General features: G+C 43.9%; 1 long non-coding RNA gene across 2 annotated transcripts; it reads left to right on the top strand.

The window, feature by feature from the left end:
• The first annotated feature begins 2,104 nt into the window (after positions 1 to 2,104).
• LOC110743358 lies at positions 2,105 to 10,666 on the top strand. 2 transcript variants are annotated; one of them, XR_002522299.2, is made up of 3 exons: positions 2,105 to 2,822; positions 4,380 to 4,517; positions 9,786 to 10,666. It is a non-coding gene; the product is annotated as an uncharacterized LOC110743358 (long non-coding RNA). The 2 variants fall into 2 exon arrangements; XR_002522298.1 differs by lacking the exon at positions 2,105 to 2,822 and adding an exon at positions 2,845 to 2,906.
• The last annotated feature ends 6,204 nt before the right edge of the window (positions 10,667 to 16,870 follow it).

Consider the following 16,870-nt stretch of genomic DNA (forward strand, 5'->3'; position numbering starts at 1 on the left):
TCTGGGCAACAGCCCCAGCTGGGTTCTCAGCCAACAGCCAGCACTGACAGCCAGTCAGGTGAATGAGCTATTTGGGATGTTTCTGCACAGTCAAGCCTCCAGATGACTGCAGCCTCCCAGTGGCCCAGCCAACACCATTTGGAGCTGAAGGACCACCCAACTAAGCCTAGAGCCTAGTCAATGCTTAGAAATGTGAGAAGCAATAAATTATGCTACTACTTTTTTTCTTTTTTCTTTTTTTTTATGAGACAGAGTCCCGCTCTGTCACCCAGGCTGGAGTTCAGTGGCACGACCTCGGCTCACCACAACCTCCACTCCCAGGTTCAAGCAATTCTCCTGTCTCAGCCTCCCGAGTAGCTGGGACTACAGGCGCATGCCACCATGCTCGGCTAATTTTTGTATTTTTAGTAGAGACAGGGTTTCACTATGTTGGCCAGGCTGGTCTCAAACCCCTGACCTTGTGATCCTCCCACCTGAGCCTCCCAAAGTGCTGAGATTACAGGCATGAGCCACTACACCCAGCAGATGACACTACTATTTTAAGATGCTATGTCTGGGGTTGTTTGCTAAGTACCAATAGGTCACTGAACATTCACTTTTCATCCTTACCTCTCTGATGAAGCAGTTCCTTTCAAGAACAGTAATCTTAGTCTCAACATTTAGTAACCCTTTTTGCTTGTTTTTCTTTCTTAACAGCTGCAAGGCATATAATACTAATGAAATTATTTTTTTTTCTTCATGCTTTCTTCTCCTTTCATTTCTGTAACATCCTCTGGGACACAATTTCTTCCCCTCATCCCCTAGATTAAATGTTCCCCAAGGTACTGTACTTGGACATTTCTCTCTATGCCCTCTTGCTTGATAGTCTCTTCCAATCTCATTGTTTTAAATCTCACCTCTATGCAGGTAATGTTCAAATCCTTTAAGAGGCACAATGATTAGAAGCTCAAGGTCTGGAAATGGGCCAGACAGAGTTTTAATCCTGGATCTGCCAATTACTAGCCATGTGACAATGAACGAGTGGCTTAACCTCTCTAAACCTCCATTTTTCGCTTCTCTTAAATCTGGATAATAATTGGATCTTGCTAATAGGAATATCACTTGAGCCTGCCACAAAGTGCTCAATCAGTGCTTTTCAACATTTTAGTTTTTCATATTACTGCTTCCATTAGAAAAATGATAATGCCAGTATGCATTCTGGGATAAATGGAAGCGGCTGCTCGGGTTAAAGACAATTGGTCTGGGGGCTTTGGCCTCTCCAGCCCCTGCCCAGCCCCCACCCTACTGCGTAATCAATATTTGGGCCCATCAACTCATTACTGGCACACCAAGGGGAAACTTTACAGGAAGTGGTAGCAATTACCCTTATATCTGGCCCTGATCCCTCTCCAGGGCTCCAGGTCCACAATAACAACTCTCTGCTGGGCACTATCCCCACCACCTTCATCCCCAAACCAGATGATGATTCTCAAAGTGAGATCCAGGGTCAGTAGCATCAGCGCCACCTGAAACCTCTTTAGAAATGCAAATTCAAGCCCCAACCCAGACCAACTGAACCAGCAACTCTACGGATGCGTCCGGCTGGCTGTATGCATTTTAACAAACTCTCCAGGTAATTCTGACGCAGGTAAAAGTTAGAGAACAGGTGACCTATAGCGATATCAACTCTGAGGACCAAGCATGCTCCTCCAGCTTTGTTTCCTACTTAGGTTAGTTAGTTCCACTACCCTCCCAGCTACCTGGGCTCATAAACCTCCAATTCATTCTTGACTTTTCCATCCTGTCTGCCTGCTGTATCTAGTCAGTCACAATGCTGTCTTTGCCTCTAACAAAGTTAGTCATTATTCACATATTCCTTCCTTCCTTCCTTCCTTCTTTCTTTCTTTTTTTTTGGACAGAGTTTCACTCTTGTTGCCCAGGCTGGAGTGTAATGGCACGATCTCGGCTCACTGCAACCTCTGCCTCTCAGGTTCAAGCGATTCTCCTGCCTCAGCCCCCTAAGTAGCTGGGATTACATGCTTGTGCCACCACACCCAGCTAATTTTGTATTTTTAGTAGAGACAGGGTTTCTCCATGTTGGTCAGGCTGGTCTCGAACTCCCAACCTCAGGTGATCCACCCGCCTCGACCCCCCAAAGCACTGGGATTACAGGCATGAGCCACTGCACCCGGCCCCACATATTTCTTTCTTGGCTCTGTTCCCACAACCACTCCCGAGGAAGTGCTGGCCAGTTTCTCTCAAACCGATTCATTTAAAAGCCAATTTGCCTGTGACCAATTTCACTAACAGCCAGTTAGGATAAAGCAAATTCATTTAAAAATTAATTCCGTGCAGATAAATTGGCCCATTTTTTTTTATGACTTCTACTACTTCTAAGTTTACTAAGTCTTTACCCTTCCAGATATTATAAATATACAAATATCTAATTCTATTTATCTAGTGTTTTACACGTTAATTTTTTTACACTTGACTCTTGAATTGTCTGGAATGTGTTTTGGCTTCTGAGTGTCAAGCGAAGGTCAAATTGCTTGCCTGCTTACCATGCAAGGGAGAAAGCCCCTCATTTACAAGTCTAAGTTCTGAGCTCTCAGCCATTACAACTTTATTCCCCTCACGGCCAAGCAGAAAGATCAAAGACCATACCCAGGAAGGCTGAAGTGCTGCCGTTGTTGTTTCACAAGGGAGCGATTGTCCCACTTTCCACATTTTGTAGCAGGACAAGCCGCAGACAAAACCCCTCAGACACCCAGTTAAAGAAGGAAGAGCTTTATTCGGCCGGGAGCTTCGGCAAGACTCTCATCTCCAACAACTGAGCTCCCCAAGTGAGCAATTCCTGTCCCTTTTAAGAGCTCACAACTCTAAGGGGGTCCATGTGAGAGGGTCGTGTTCAACTGAGCAAGCAGCGGGTACGTGACTGGGAGCTGCATGCACCAGTAATTAGAACAGAACAGAACAGGACAGGGATTTTCACAGTGCTTTTCTATATAATGTCTGTGATCTATAGATAACATAACTGATTAGGTCATGGGTCGGTCTTTAACTACCAGGCCCACGGTGTGGTGCTGAGCTGTCTGCTTGTGGATTTCATTTCTGCCTTTTAGTTTTTACTTCTTCTTTCTTTGGAGGCAGAAATTGGGCATAAGACAATATGAGGGGTGTTCTCCTCCCTTAATTTGACTGACTTTCTGGGAATAAACTTACTTTCTTATTAGCATCTTGAAATGGGCTTACTTGTGAGAGGAGCCGGGCACATTCCTCAGCCCCGGGCTCAAAACAAACAAGCCCAGTACAAACACATCCCATCCTCCCATCCCACCACATATCTCTCAAACTTCCTGAGCCCAGTACAAACACCACCTGGAAGGTCTCCGATAAGGAGACAGCCGTTCAAGGTTTTACTGAAAGCGCAGGAACCGAAAGAATTCCTTTGTTCCCCTGTAACTTTCGGGCTATAAAAAAGCAAGCACTCGCATTGTTCGGGGCCCTCTTGTATGCTGTGTAATGGAGGGACCAGGTTCGAACTTGTCATAAAGATCCTTGCCGCTTGGCTTTGACTCTGGACTCTGGTGGTCTTCTTTGGGGAACAGAGGGTCTGGGCATAACACTTGCAAGAAAGTAAGGCAGAAGTGTCCTTGGACAAATTAGCGTTTAAAATCCTTAAATGTTCAAAAATTAGTATAAGGAAACAACAGAACCAGCATGGGTGAGGTCTGGGCATGATGGGTGGTGTCATCGCCTCACCTGTATTTCTTTACTTTTTAAAAAAATTGGCCGGACGTGATGGCTCACTCCTGTAATCCCAGCACTTTGAGAGGCTGAGGCGGGTGGATCACCTTAGGTCAGGAATTCGTGACCAGCCTGGCCAACATGGTGAAACCCCATCTCTACTAAAAAGACAAAAATTAGCTGGGCGTGGTGGCATGCACCTGTAATCCCAGCCACTCGGGAGGCTGAGGCAGGAGAATCGCTTGAACCCAGGAGTTGGAGGTTGCAGTGAGTCAAGATCGCACCACTACACTCCAGCCTGGGCAACAAGAGTAAAATTCCGTTTAAAAAACAGCAACAAAAAAATAATAATGTAAGGAATCTAAACCTTCTAGATATTCCCTTCCTCTGAGGCACTTTATCTCCCTGCTTTTCTACTGCCATTGTGGCCCGAGGAAAGGCAGGACAGAGAAGGAGGAAATGGGGAAGGAGAAGTGACTACCAGGTAAGAGATGGTGGGCCCACCCTTTCTGCCCCCAGAGGATGAGGCAGGGACTGGAAAGCATAGGGGAAAAAGGTAATATCTTTTCTCATCCAATGCTAGGCTCATGGCTAAGACTCAAATAACAAAAATCAGATTAACAAGAGAGTGCATATGGATTTATTTAATATAGGTGTTATGTGACACGGGAGCTTTCAGAAAATGAAGACCCAAAGGAACAAGAGATCTGTGGATTTTCATGGACAGTCATCTGTGGATTTTCGAGGACAGTCATGCAGAAGCATACTTGGAGAATGGGGATTATCTTGAGGTAATGAACTTGGTGGTGGGAATTTAACAAATCCTGTTTATTCACATTCCTCTTAGCCTTTATGCATGACATTCCTTCCCTCTGGGCATAGGGCAGGACACCTGTCACATGAGGATTTTCAGGGGAGAAGGACAAGGTCAGAGAGTGACCTTCCTAGGTTTTATGAGGCTTTATGACTTGCTTCAGAGAAGAAGGGCAAGAAAAAGGTGAGGTAGGCCGGGTGCGGTGGCTCACACCAGTAATCCCAGCACTTCAGGAGGCCGAGGCAGGTGGATCACTTGAGGCCAGGAGTTCAAGGCCAGCCTGGCCAACATGGTGAAACCCCGTCTCTACTAAAAATACAAAAAATTAGCTGCACATGGTGGTGGATGCCTGTAATCCCAGCTATTCGGGAGGCTGAGGCAGGAGAATCGCTTGAGCCTGGGAGGCGGAGGTTGCAATGAGCCATGATTGCACCATTGCACTCCAGCCTGGACAACAAACCTGGACAGTGTTGAAAATAAAAAAAAGGAAGAAAGAAGGAAAGAAAGGAAGGAAGGAGGGAAGGAAGGAGGGAAGGAAGGAAGGAGGGACGGAAGGAGGGAAGGAAGGAAGGGGAGAGAGAAAGAAAGAAAAGAAAAAGGTGAGATAGCCTTCCTGCTTCTGCTTTTTCAGTTTCCAAGGTGCCATATTTTGAGGCAGTGTTTCCTACACCACTTCAGGAGATAAGGGTTGGACACATTTGGGATGACGACTCCCTTTCCGGTGTCTATCCAGAAGGGGTACAGCATCACATTAAAAAGAGGGGGAAAGCCAAAAACAGAGGGCTCCATGTGGGGAAGCCTCCTGTGCGGGCTGGCTCCAGGCAACATGGGCAACTGTAGAACTACAATAGGTTTGTTGCCTGATGCACCCCGTAAGTCAATACTCTGAGACTCCAGGCTGCAGCAGAGACAGGTGTAATCTCAGGTTCGCTGAATGAGGAGATGGGAGGAAACCTCACATTCATCTCCCCAAGAAGTGTGGGCCTAGGGCTCTTTGGGGTTTTGGAGTGGGGTGAAGTATGGGGATCATTGATTGGTTGAAGAATGCAGGGTGAAGTCATGGGACAGGGAGATGAAGAAGCTGTGTCCTTATGTGGATCCTGTTTCTCTGTAGGAGTTGTCAAACCGGTTGCTGGAATTCTGGATCTGAAAAATATTGTAAGTGATCCTTAAACCAAAGCGTTATGATTCTAATGTCAGAGATTCTATCTATAGAAACAATGGGGGATGCAAATAGTCAGGATCTAGTGCCATATAATTTTCAGCAAAAAGGAAGTGCACCAAAGAGCACCCTGTTTAATACTTATTATATTTCTGTCCAGAACCCCACGTGCAATTCTTGTCAACCTGGTAGAGACAGCTTCAGCTGCAACCAAGGGAAAGGGACAGGGGCACCTGTTAGACACAGAGAGTTCTGGAAACCTGGCCCAAGTTTCCCTCAACTCCTGTGTGACATGAAGGAAAGGTCTTTCTCACCCCAGAATGGAGAGGAAGGCCACTGCACTGAGAGCAGCGGACCCGGCCTGGGAGCTGTCATGGCCAGAGAAAAACATGTCCCTCCTGAAGAGGCCTCAGAGATTTGACAGAAATGCAACTAAACTCAGAACAATTTCTAGAACTCCTAGGATCTTGTGGGGTTGCATTAGCAGGGGAAAACCACCAGGGCCTGTTGTAGCCAAGAGCCAACCAGAAAGAAGCTTCTCACGTTTACCTCATGGACACTGACCAAAGGCACTGGGGCCAGCCCAGAGCAGTAGCCCCCATGGACACTCAGGAAGCTCCAGAGGACAGTCAGAGGGTCTAGATGAGAGTCCTCTTCTTCTGTGGCCACCATGTCACACACCTGGGTCCCTGCACCCAGAGAGGAAGATAAAGGAGATTGAACATTTTCCTAAAATGACTGTTTAAACCTGTATTAGTCCATTCTCACGGTACTATAAAGAACTGACTGAGACTGGATAATTTATAAAGGAAAGAGGTTTAATTGACTCACAGCTCTGCAGGGCTGGGGAGGCCTCAGGAAACTTACAGTCATGGCAGAAGGGGAAGGAAACAGGTCCTTTTTCACATGGCAGCAGGAGAGAGAAGAATGAGTGCCCAGCAAAGAGGGAAGCTGCATATGAAAACATCAGATCTTGTGAGAACAAACTCATTCTCAGGAGAACAGGACAGGGGAAACCACCCCATGATCCAATTATCTCCACCTGGTCCCTCCCATGATGCGTGGGGATTATGGAAACTGCAATTCAAAATGAGATTTGGGTGGTGACACAGCCAAACCATATCAAAACCTATAGACACAGAGGGACTGATTAAAAGGCTTGACTGTGCCCCTACCTCCACTGTCCGTCACCACTCAGTCAGGTGAGGGAGGATGAGGAAGATTATATCATTACAGAAAATAAAGAAAAACATTTTCTTTGCACTTCTTAGTAGATGTGTGCAAATTGCCCCCATTACATAATAAAAAGAAAATACAGTTGACCCTTGAACTGTAACAGGACAAGCCACAGACAAAACCCCTCAGACACCCAGTTAAAGACGGAAGGGCTTTATTCGGCCGGGAGATTCAGCAAGACTCACGTCTCCAACAACCGAGCTCCCCAAGTGAGCAATTCCTGTCCCTTTAAGGGCTCACAACTCTAAGGGGGGTCCGTGTGAGAGGGTCGTGATCGATTGGGCAAGCCAGGGTACGTGACTGGGGACTGCCTGCACAGGTAATTAGAACGGAACAGAACAGAACAGGGATCTTCACAGTGCTTTTCTTATGCAAATAACCGATTAGGTCAGGGGTCCATGTTTAACTACCAGGCCCAGGCTGTGGCCCTGGCCTGTCTGCTTGTGGATTTCATTTCTGCCTTTTAATTTTTACTTCTTCTTTCTTTGGAGGCAGAAATTGGGCATAAGATAATATGAGGGGTGGTCTCCTCTAGTAGAACAACACAGGTTTGGCTGTGGGAGTCCACTTATACGTGGATTTTCTGCCTCCTCTGCCACCCCTGAGAGAGCAAAACCATCCCCTCCTCTTCCTCTTCCTCCTCCTCAGCCTACTCAATGTGAAGATGACAGGGTGAAGATCTTTATCATGAGCCACTTCCACTTAATAAATAGTTAATATATTTTATCTTCCTTGTGATTTTCTTCATAACATTTTCTTTTCTCTAGCTTACTTTCTTGTAAGAATACAGCACAAGATGCATATAACATGCAAAATATGTGTTGAGCTCTTACCAGTAAGGATTCCAGTCAGCAGCAGGCTATTAATAGTTAGTGGGAAGTCATAAGTTATATATGAGTCAGATGTGGTGGCTCACACCTGTAATCCTAACACTTCGAGAGGCCAAGGCAAATGGATTGCTTGAGCTCAGGAGTTCAAGACCAGCCTGGGGAACATGGTGAAACCACAACTCTACAAAAAAATACAAAAATTAACCAGGCATGGTGGCACATGCCTGTGGTCCCAGCTACTTGGGAGACTGAGGTGGCTTGAGCCTGGGAGGTGGAGGTTACAGTGAACAAAAATTGCACCACTGCATGAAAGCCTGGGCAACAGAGTAAAACCCTGTCTCAAACAAAAAAAAAAACAAGTCAAATATGGATTTTCTAATGTAAGGTTGTTGGTACCCCTAACTCCTGCATTGTTCAAGGGTCAACTGTACATCCAAAAGCCTTAAAAACTCAGAAAGCTCTGGAAATTTCCTGCCATAATTTAACTGTTCATTCCCCCCCACAAAACAGGGCCAACTTGCATTACTTTTAAGTTTATTAAATATTTAATAAATAAAAACTAATATTTATAAAGCAATATATAATGTATGAAAAACAGTAATTTAACAAAAACCAAATGCACAAGGATCTGTTTGTCAAAGGGGCACACCTATAACCCTGAAGACCATCCCAGCCCCTTTGTTCCTGCAGAGAAATCACCGTCCTTGGTTTCGCATTCATCATTCTCTTGTTTTCTTAACAGTTTTACTATGTATTTTTGTTTCTCTAAATAATATGTCGTTCAGCTTTGCAGGGTTGTGTTTGTTTGTTTGTTTGTTTGTTTGTTTGTTTGAGATGGAGTCTCGCTCTTGTTGCCCAGGCTGGAGTGCAATGGCACAATCTTGGCTCACTGAAACCTCCGCCTCCCAGGTTCAAGTGATTCTCCTGCCTCAGCCTCCCAAGTAGCTGGGATTACAGGCTGTTGTTGTTGTTGTTGTTGTTGTTGTTTAAACTTTATATGGGGTCTTTGTTGTATGTATTCTTTGAGGACTCTTCTTCTTTGGGTCAGCGTTGTGCTCCTCAGATGCTCCCATGCGGTTGTGAGCAACTCTAATTCATTCATTTTTCACTGATTAGTGTTCCAGTGCATCTAGACCACCATTTAGTCACTCACATTTCGAGTCTCCTCTTGTTAGTTATTGCCTACAGTCCTGCTCTGCACATTCTTGTATGGACCCTGGAGTGCACAACCCAAGAGTTTCTCTAAGGTAAATAATCTAGGCAGGAACAGCTGATGCTATGAAACCTGTACAGACATATAAGACCCCCATGCTTAGAAGGACCCTATGTCTCTGTTATTGGAACCCTACTGTCTCTGTCTTGACATCTTAATTTTTTTTTTTTTTTTTTTTAGAGTCTCGCTCTGTCGTGCAAGCTGGAGTGCAGTGGTGCAATCTTGGCTCACTGCAACCTCCACCCCTGGGGTTCAAGTGATTCTCCTGCCTCAACCTCCTGAGTAGCTGGGACTACAGGTGCCCACCACCACACCCAGCTAATTTTCATATTTTTAGTAGAGACAGGGTTTCACTATGTTGACTAGGTTGGTCTCGAACTCCTGACCTCAGGTAATCTGCCTGCCTCAACCTCTCAAAGTGCTGGGACTATAGGAGTGAGCCACTGTGCCTGGCCAAAATCTTAATTTTTTAATAAGGGACTTTGCATCTTCATTTTGCAGCTGCCCCCACAAACAATGTAGCTGGTCGTATCTTTAGAGTGGACTTTCTGGGTCACAGTGTCAACTTTAGTAGCCCATTGTACTGTTGCAGACTTTGCAAATAGTTTTTCAAAGGTGTTACATCATTTACATTTCCTACCAGCAACAGATGAAAGTTCATATTGGTCCACATCCTTGCCCACACTTATTGTCCAGCTCGAACATTTTTGTCAACCTGGTGGGTATGAAATGCATTTTGTTGTATCAATTTATTTATTTATTTATTTATTTATTTATTTATTTATTTATTTATTTATTTTTTAGACAGAGCCTCACTCTATCAACACCTTGATTTGGCTTTGTGAGACCCAGAGCAGGAAAATCAATCAAGCCCACCCAGACTTCTGACCTAAAGAACTGTGAGATCATGTGCTTGTGTTGTTTTAAATCTCTAAGTTTGTCGTCACTTGTTAGCACGCAATAGGAAACACAAGTGCCTGTTTGTGGGTAGAACGCTGAAGTCAGACAGGTGTGTTCAATTCTTTCACTGTTACTTAAGAACTTTTCAACCTCTCTAAGCTTTTGTATCCTCACTGTTGAAAAAAATAAATGGTGTAAATTCCTATTTAGCTTAGCTCACACAGGTTCTGGGAAAATTCAAAGTTATAACATTCCAAATGCCTCATGTGCAACGGATTCACAAGCAATAACCTCCATACACAAGCCATGCTCCTGCATCCACGCCTTTGTCTTGCCTCTGATGCTCTAATTTCTTCACACCCACCTGCTACCCATTCTCCAAGGCCCATCAACGATGTCACCTCTTAGGCAGAACTTCTGTGACCCACCAAATACAAGTAATATCTTTGTCTTATGAATTCTTGTAGCATGCCATGTTTACCTCTCTCTGTCAGACTAAGATTAAAGCTCAGGTCTCTGATTTCTGTCGAACATTAGGAAACAACAGAACTGAAATGCAGAACGTTAAAAGTTCCTATAGGGCCCTGCTCATTGCACCACTGAGCTCTGGCAGCAGGTGCAGGTAGAAGGTACCGCTCGCCCCCCAACCAGCAGTCTATGCACTCTCTGAATCCCAGTCATCGCCTCTCAGGATGAAAACTATGTACTAGTAAGGAAGGAGACCACTACTCCTCCTGCTGCCCTCCTCCCCCCACCTTGCCTAGTTCACAAGACAGGAGGAAAGAGAGAAAGAAACAAAAGTAAGATAAACAACCAGACAACCTTGGCACCACCACCCGGCCCTAGGAGTTTAAAAAAAGTAGTAATAATAATATCAACCCCTGACCTAAACTACTTGTGTTATCTGTAAATTCCAGACACTGTATGAAAAAAAGCATTGTAAAACTTTTTGTTCTGTTAGCTGATGCATGTAGGCCCCAGTCACGTTTCCCACGCTTGCTCGATTTATCACGACCCTTTCACGTGGACCCCTTAAAGTTGTAAGCCTTTAAAAAGGCTAAGTATTTCTTTTTCGGGCAGCTCAGTTCTTAAGACGCGAGTCTGCCGACACTCCCGGCCCAATAAAAAACCTCTTGTTCTTTAATCCGGTGTCTGAGGAGTTTTGTCTGTGGCTTGTCCTGCTACACTAGGATCAGGAAGTGTTATGGGTTGAACTGTGTTCCCCCAAAATTCATATGCTGAAGCTCTAACCTCTGGTGACTATGTCGGAAGTTAGGGCCTTTATTTTAGTTTTTATTATTATTATTTTAATTTTTTTTTTTTTTTTTTTTTTTGAGACAGTCTCACTCCATCGCCCAGGCTGGAGTGCAGTGGCACAATCTCAGCTCACTGCAAGCTCCGCCTCCCGGGTTCATGCCGTTCTCCTGCCTCAGCCTCCCAAGTAGCTGGGTCTACAGGCGCCCGCCACCTCACCCGGCTAATTTTTTTGTATTTTTGGTAGAGATGGGGTTTCGCCATGTTAGCCAGGATGGTCTCGATCTCCTGACCTTGTGACCCGCTCGTCTCAGCCTCCCAAAGTGCTGGGATTACAGGTGTGAGCCCCTGCGCCTGGCCTAGGGCCTTTAAAGAGGTGATTAATTAAAATGAAATAATTTCTTAACTATGCTTAAATCACTATTTTGAATTTATTTACATACTACTTACCTCCTTGGAGAGATTACAACTTCCTGGGGCAGCAGCTGTGATCTCTTGATGACTGTTGAGCTCCAGCAACGAGTACAGGGCCTGGTGCTTAGTAGACAGTTAATAAGTATGTGTTTAATGAATGAAGCCCAGTTCACAAGGAAAACAGCACCTGAGCTTTAGAGATGTGAACCCCAAATATCTGGAATCTGAGACAGGTCTCGATCAATTTAGAAAGTTTATTTAGAAAGGTGAAAGGCATGCCCATGACACACCCTCAAGGAGGTCCTGGCCACATGTGCCCGCGGTGGTTGGGGTGCAGCATGCTTCTGTACATTCTAGGGAGACAGTAAGACATGAGACGTCAATCAGTGTGTGTATGTGTAAGATGTACGTTGCTTTGGTTCGGTCCAGAAAGGAGGGACAATTTGAAGAGCGGGGTAGTGGTTTCCAGGCCACCCAGGCTAGACAAAAGAGACAGAAGGTTGCATTCTTTTGAGTCCTTGATCAGACTTTCACTGAAAACACAAGTTAGTCTGGCTCAGTGAATGTGCATTTTTACTTGACAGGACACAGGAAACCATCAGATATGCATTTGTCTCAGGTGAACCTCAGATGGATGACTTTCTTTCCGGGGAGGTGAAGATAAGTTATCAGTTTACATTGCCGGGGTGAAATTCAACAGAATGGTTTCAGGATAAAGAGCTTGAGGCTCACAAGGAATTTCCTTGTGGGCAAATTGTGAGGGAGGTATGTAGCTTTTTTATCTTTGTAGCTATCTTACTTAGGAATAAGATGGGAGGCGGGTTTGCATGACACAGATCCCAACTTCACTTTTCCCTTGGCTTAGTGATTTGAGGGTCCTGAGATTTATTTGCCTTTCGTAGAGATAAAAAGAATGTTTCAATAAATCACCTTCAATTCCACTAATTTGTTTCTGTAGGCCCAGTCTGAATTATTTTGGATTCTAAATATTTGAGCATTTTAAATAGGCATGTTTTGTGCGGAATCTGATTCAGTCTCTTCTTGACTTTCTAAGGCAAAATCTAGCCTAAACCAACATTTGTTCCCACCTCTTTTCTTTCATTCATGTGATAGTTTCCTGGCGTTTGAAGGGCATTTGGTGTTAGCAGACATTTGCATGCATCCCATATATGTATTTTCCTACGTATGTGTATATATTTGGATATACATACGTGCTTCTCTATTAATATGTTCAATACCCACCCCAAGTAAAATAACCTTATTTAAAATATGTTGAGATTCTCAGGCCTGGTGCTGTGGCTTATGCCTGTAATTCCAACATTCTGAGAGGCCGAGGCAGGTGGATCGCTTGACCTCAGGAGTTTGAGACCAGCCTGAGCAACATGGCGAAACCCTGTCTCTACCAAAAATACAAAAAATTAGCCAAGTGTGGCGGCGTGTGCCTGTAGTCCCAGCTACTCAGGAGGCTGAGGTGGGAGGTTCACTTGAGCCTGGGAGGGGGAGGTTACAGTGAGCCAAGATTGTGCCACTGCACACCAGCCTGGGCAACAGAGCAAGACTCCTTCTCAAAAAATAAAAGTAAATGCAAAAACCAAAATAAATAAATATACTGTATTGAGATTCTCTTTCTTTATGTTTCCCCAGGCTCTAGGGGCTAGGTCCATGTTTGAGTGAAAGCTATCAGAGAGCTAATGAGCACAGAATCTAGAAACAAAACATAGGCAGTGTCCTTTTCTTCCTCTCATGAGAAATGAATCAAAATCGAAGTTTTCCCCAAAGGAGGACAGCCTCCCTCAGCAAAAACACTACTCCTGTTCTTTTCCTCATATCAGCAGTTTGTGCAGTGACTGTACGTTTTATTTCAAGAAACTCGAGATTTTTCTGTTTAAAGGCCGGAGGAGAATATATTTGGCACGGATCCTTAGAGGAGTAGAAAGCTGTCTTTCTACTTGGCCTCGCTTATCTGATTCTCCTCCCCAGAGCAGAACTTCCTATGGCCTGGAGGCTGATCCTCCAACTTGGTACCCAGGAGCCCTGCAAAGACGTAAAGGCTTTGCAAGGCTAGGCTTTGTGGCTTAGCACCAACCCAGCCTGATTTTGAACTAACTGTCCCAGTTGACTGAGATTTCTCTCCTTTTTCTGTTTTCTGGTCCAGGTGTTTTATACCCTTTATTTCTCACTACATATGGCATTTTCCCCTCAGTATTTAAATTGTTGAGGATTTCAACAGTGCCAACATTTAAGGTATAGATCCAAGAAGACGCCCCTCACCCCGACCCTCCCTCCCCCAAGTCACTCTAACTGAAGTGCTTCTCTCTGCACCCCACTTAATTTTTTAGAGGCAATATCTGAGATCTTGTGTGACTTTCTGACTAACGCTTAATTTAATGGAAGGAGATAAAATTAAGAGCATTTCTGTGTTTGTGATTTTAATATTTACAACTCAGGGGTGGGTGTGAAACAGAAAGCAAAGCAATGCTCACCCCTGGTTTTTTGGGTTTTGTTTCTTTTTGTTGTTGTTGTTTGAGATGGAGTCTCACTCTGTTGCTCAGGCTGGAGTGCAGTGGCGCATTCTCAGCTCACTGCAACCTCCACCCCCCAGGTTCAAGTGATTCTCCTGCCTCAGCCTCCAGAGTAACTGGGACTACAGGCGTGCATTACCACACCTGACTAATTTTTGTATTTTTAGTAAAGACAGGGTTTCACCATGTTGGCCAGGCTGGTCTCGAACTTTTGACTTCAGGTGATCCAGCCACCTCGGCCTCCCAAAGTGCTGGGATTACAGGCATGAACCACGATGTCCGGCCTCACCCCTGTTTTTTGTGGTGTTTTACAGCTCATCAGGAGGCACTGGCATCGTCTTCTTCCTTTCTGCCCTCTCAACTAAAAATAACTTCTCTAGAAGGTAGCCTTTCTTACAGGTGTTACACAATGTTGTTTTTAATGTAATTTGTGTGGAAGGATAATTATGAAGTGGCTATCAACTTTGCTTCATGGCCATTTGTCCTAACAGTATTTTGTGATGATAGCATGCCACTGGAGACATACAGATTTCTATTTCAGTAAGGAAGAAGAATTTATGAAAGTTTCTTCCTGACTTTGATGAAGTGGAGGTCTACATGCCATCCTAACAGAAATGCAGGCCACATTTTTTTAAAGCTACCCCAGAGGAAAGACACAACAAACACACAACAGTAACTATTTTTTTTAAATCTCAGCGTTTAAGCTATAAATATTAATAGTATCTTCTACTTGTCTAAGCACTTTACCATTACAACAGGATTTCTCATTCATTCTTGTGTGTGTTTCCCACAATTACCTTGTGATAACGGAAGAAAAGCTATTATTATGTCTGTCTTCCTCACAGCAGAACCATAGTCTACAGGCTCAAGGGCACATAATCGGTGAGAGAGCCACAAAAGCTTAAACCTAGATCTAGAGCTTTCTCACCATATTAATAATGGACTGTCCTTCCAATATAAGTCCAAGGTCTTCGTGTTGCTTCTTCCAGTAATTGTGACAGGCATTATGAACCATAAACATTCTGTAGCCCCAGCGTTTTATGTCCTGTGATGCACAATACTTAAAAGCCTGGTCCCAGTTGGGGGCCCAGTTTATAAATGTGAAGTAGACTTTTTATTTAATTGGCCCATGTGGAGATGAAAACTGTGGTCTTAGTTATGTCAGTGCCAGGCTTTAACCATATTTTTTCCAGATTGCTAAAATTGCTTTACAGGTTATCTATTCACACTCCTGCTGTGATACAAATTTTTAACAAGAACAAAAATACAATCTCTGATCGGAATGGAGAAGATAGCATTCCATTCATCACAGTAATTATGAAGTATTTGTTATGTTCTGTTGTGATTGGGGCCCTAATGATACTACAGCCTTCTCTGGTCACCATCCATATTAGCCAAAGAAGTATTTTACAACCGTTCTGCTCATCTGAATAATCTCCAAGGGGAGAACATATTGATTTGGAGTGCTTTTAAAAGGATGGTAATTAATGGATTTAGGATGAGCTATGCTCACCCAAATTACAGAGCAGAGATTTATTTCCCTGGATGGTACTTTTACAGTTTTCCAGTGTTGTGTATTTTGTCTCACCGGATAGGGTAACAGGTTATCATTTGCATTCTGTTTTAACTTAGAATAATGTCTTCAATTTTCTTCTATGTCATGTATAGGATTTATGTGATTTTGGTGTTTTTCTCTCATACTAGGGCTTGACCATTAGGGAGAAAACATATGGATCCAAATGATACCCTTGATACCAAGATTTCTTGGATCCATCATGAACATTCCAAAGCTTATGGAAGAGCTGTAGGTCACAGGACGGCTAGAGAAGGAGAAGAGAAGCTTATTGGATACAACTTCTGAATTAGAGACAGCCTTTATGTTCAGGCTAATTTCTCCTATCCATTTTGAAAATGGCTCAATTTTTTAAAAAATTTTATTTTTAAGTTCAGAAGTATGCTTGTGCCAGGGGGATCTGTTGTGCAGACTATTTTGTCACCCAATTATTAAGCCTAGTGCCCATTAGTTATTTTTCATTATCCTCTCCCTCCTCCCACCCTCCACCCTCCAATAGGCCCCAATGTCTATTGTTCCCCTCTGTGTGTCCATGTGTTCTCATCATTTAGCTCCCACTTGCAAGTGAGAACATGCAGTATTTGGTTTTCTGTTGCTGCTTTAGTTTGCTAAGGATAAAGGCCTCCAGCTCCATCCATGTTCCTGCAAAGGACATAATCTTGTTCTTTTTATAGCTGCATAGTATTCCATGATGTATATGTACCACATTTTCTTTATCCAATCTACTATTGATGGGCATTTAGGTTGAATATATGTCTTTTTCTTGTGAATAGTGCTGCAATGAACATACACGTGCACATGTCTTTATGATAGAATGATTTATATTCCTTTGGGTATGTTCCTGTTAATGGAATTGCTGGGTGGAATGGTATTTCTGTTTTTAGGTCTCTGAGGAATTGCCACACTGTCTTCCACAATGGCTGAACTAATTTACATTCCCACCAATAGCATGCAAGTTTTTTTCTCTGCAACCTCACCAGCATCTGTTATTTTTTGACTTTTTAATAATACCCTGTAAGGAACATGGCTGTGGTTTGTTCAAGGATAGGCCAAGGTAGGATGTTTACATACTGTGTGACTTGCAAGTTTAGAGCGCAGGCATATAACTCTACTTGTTAACACAACCATGTAGCTATAACATGGGAAGGCCATCACTTGCTCTAAGCCAGTATTGTTTGCAAAAGGTGTAATTGCCCTGCTGATACTGTACAGGTGCGCTGGCACCC

The sequence above is a fragment of the Papio anubis genome, chromosome 3 (assembly GCF_008728515.1).
Source record: "Papio anubis isolate 15944 chromosome 3, Panubis1.0, whole genome shotgun sequence".
NCBI lineage: Eukaryota > Metazoa > Chordata > Mammalia > Primates > Cercopithecidae > Papio > Papio anubis.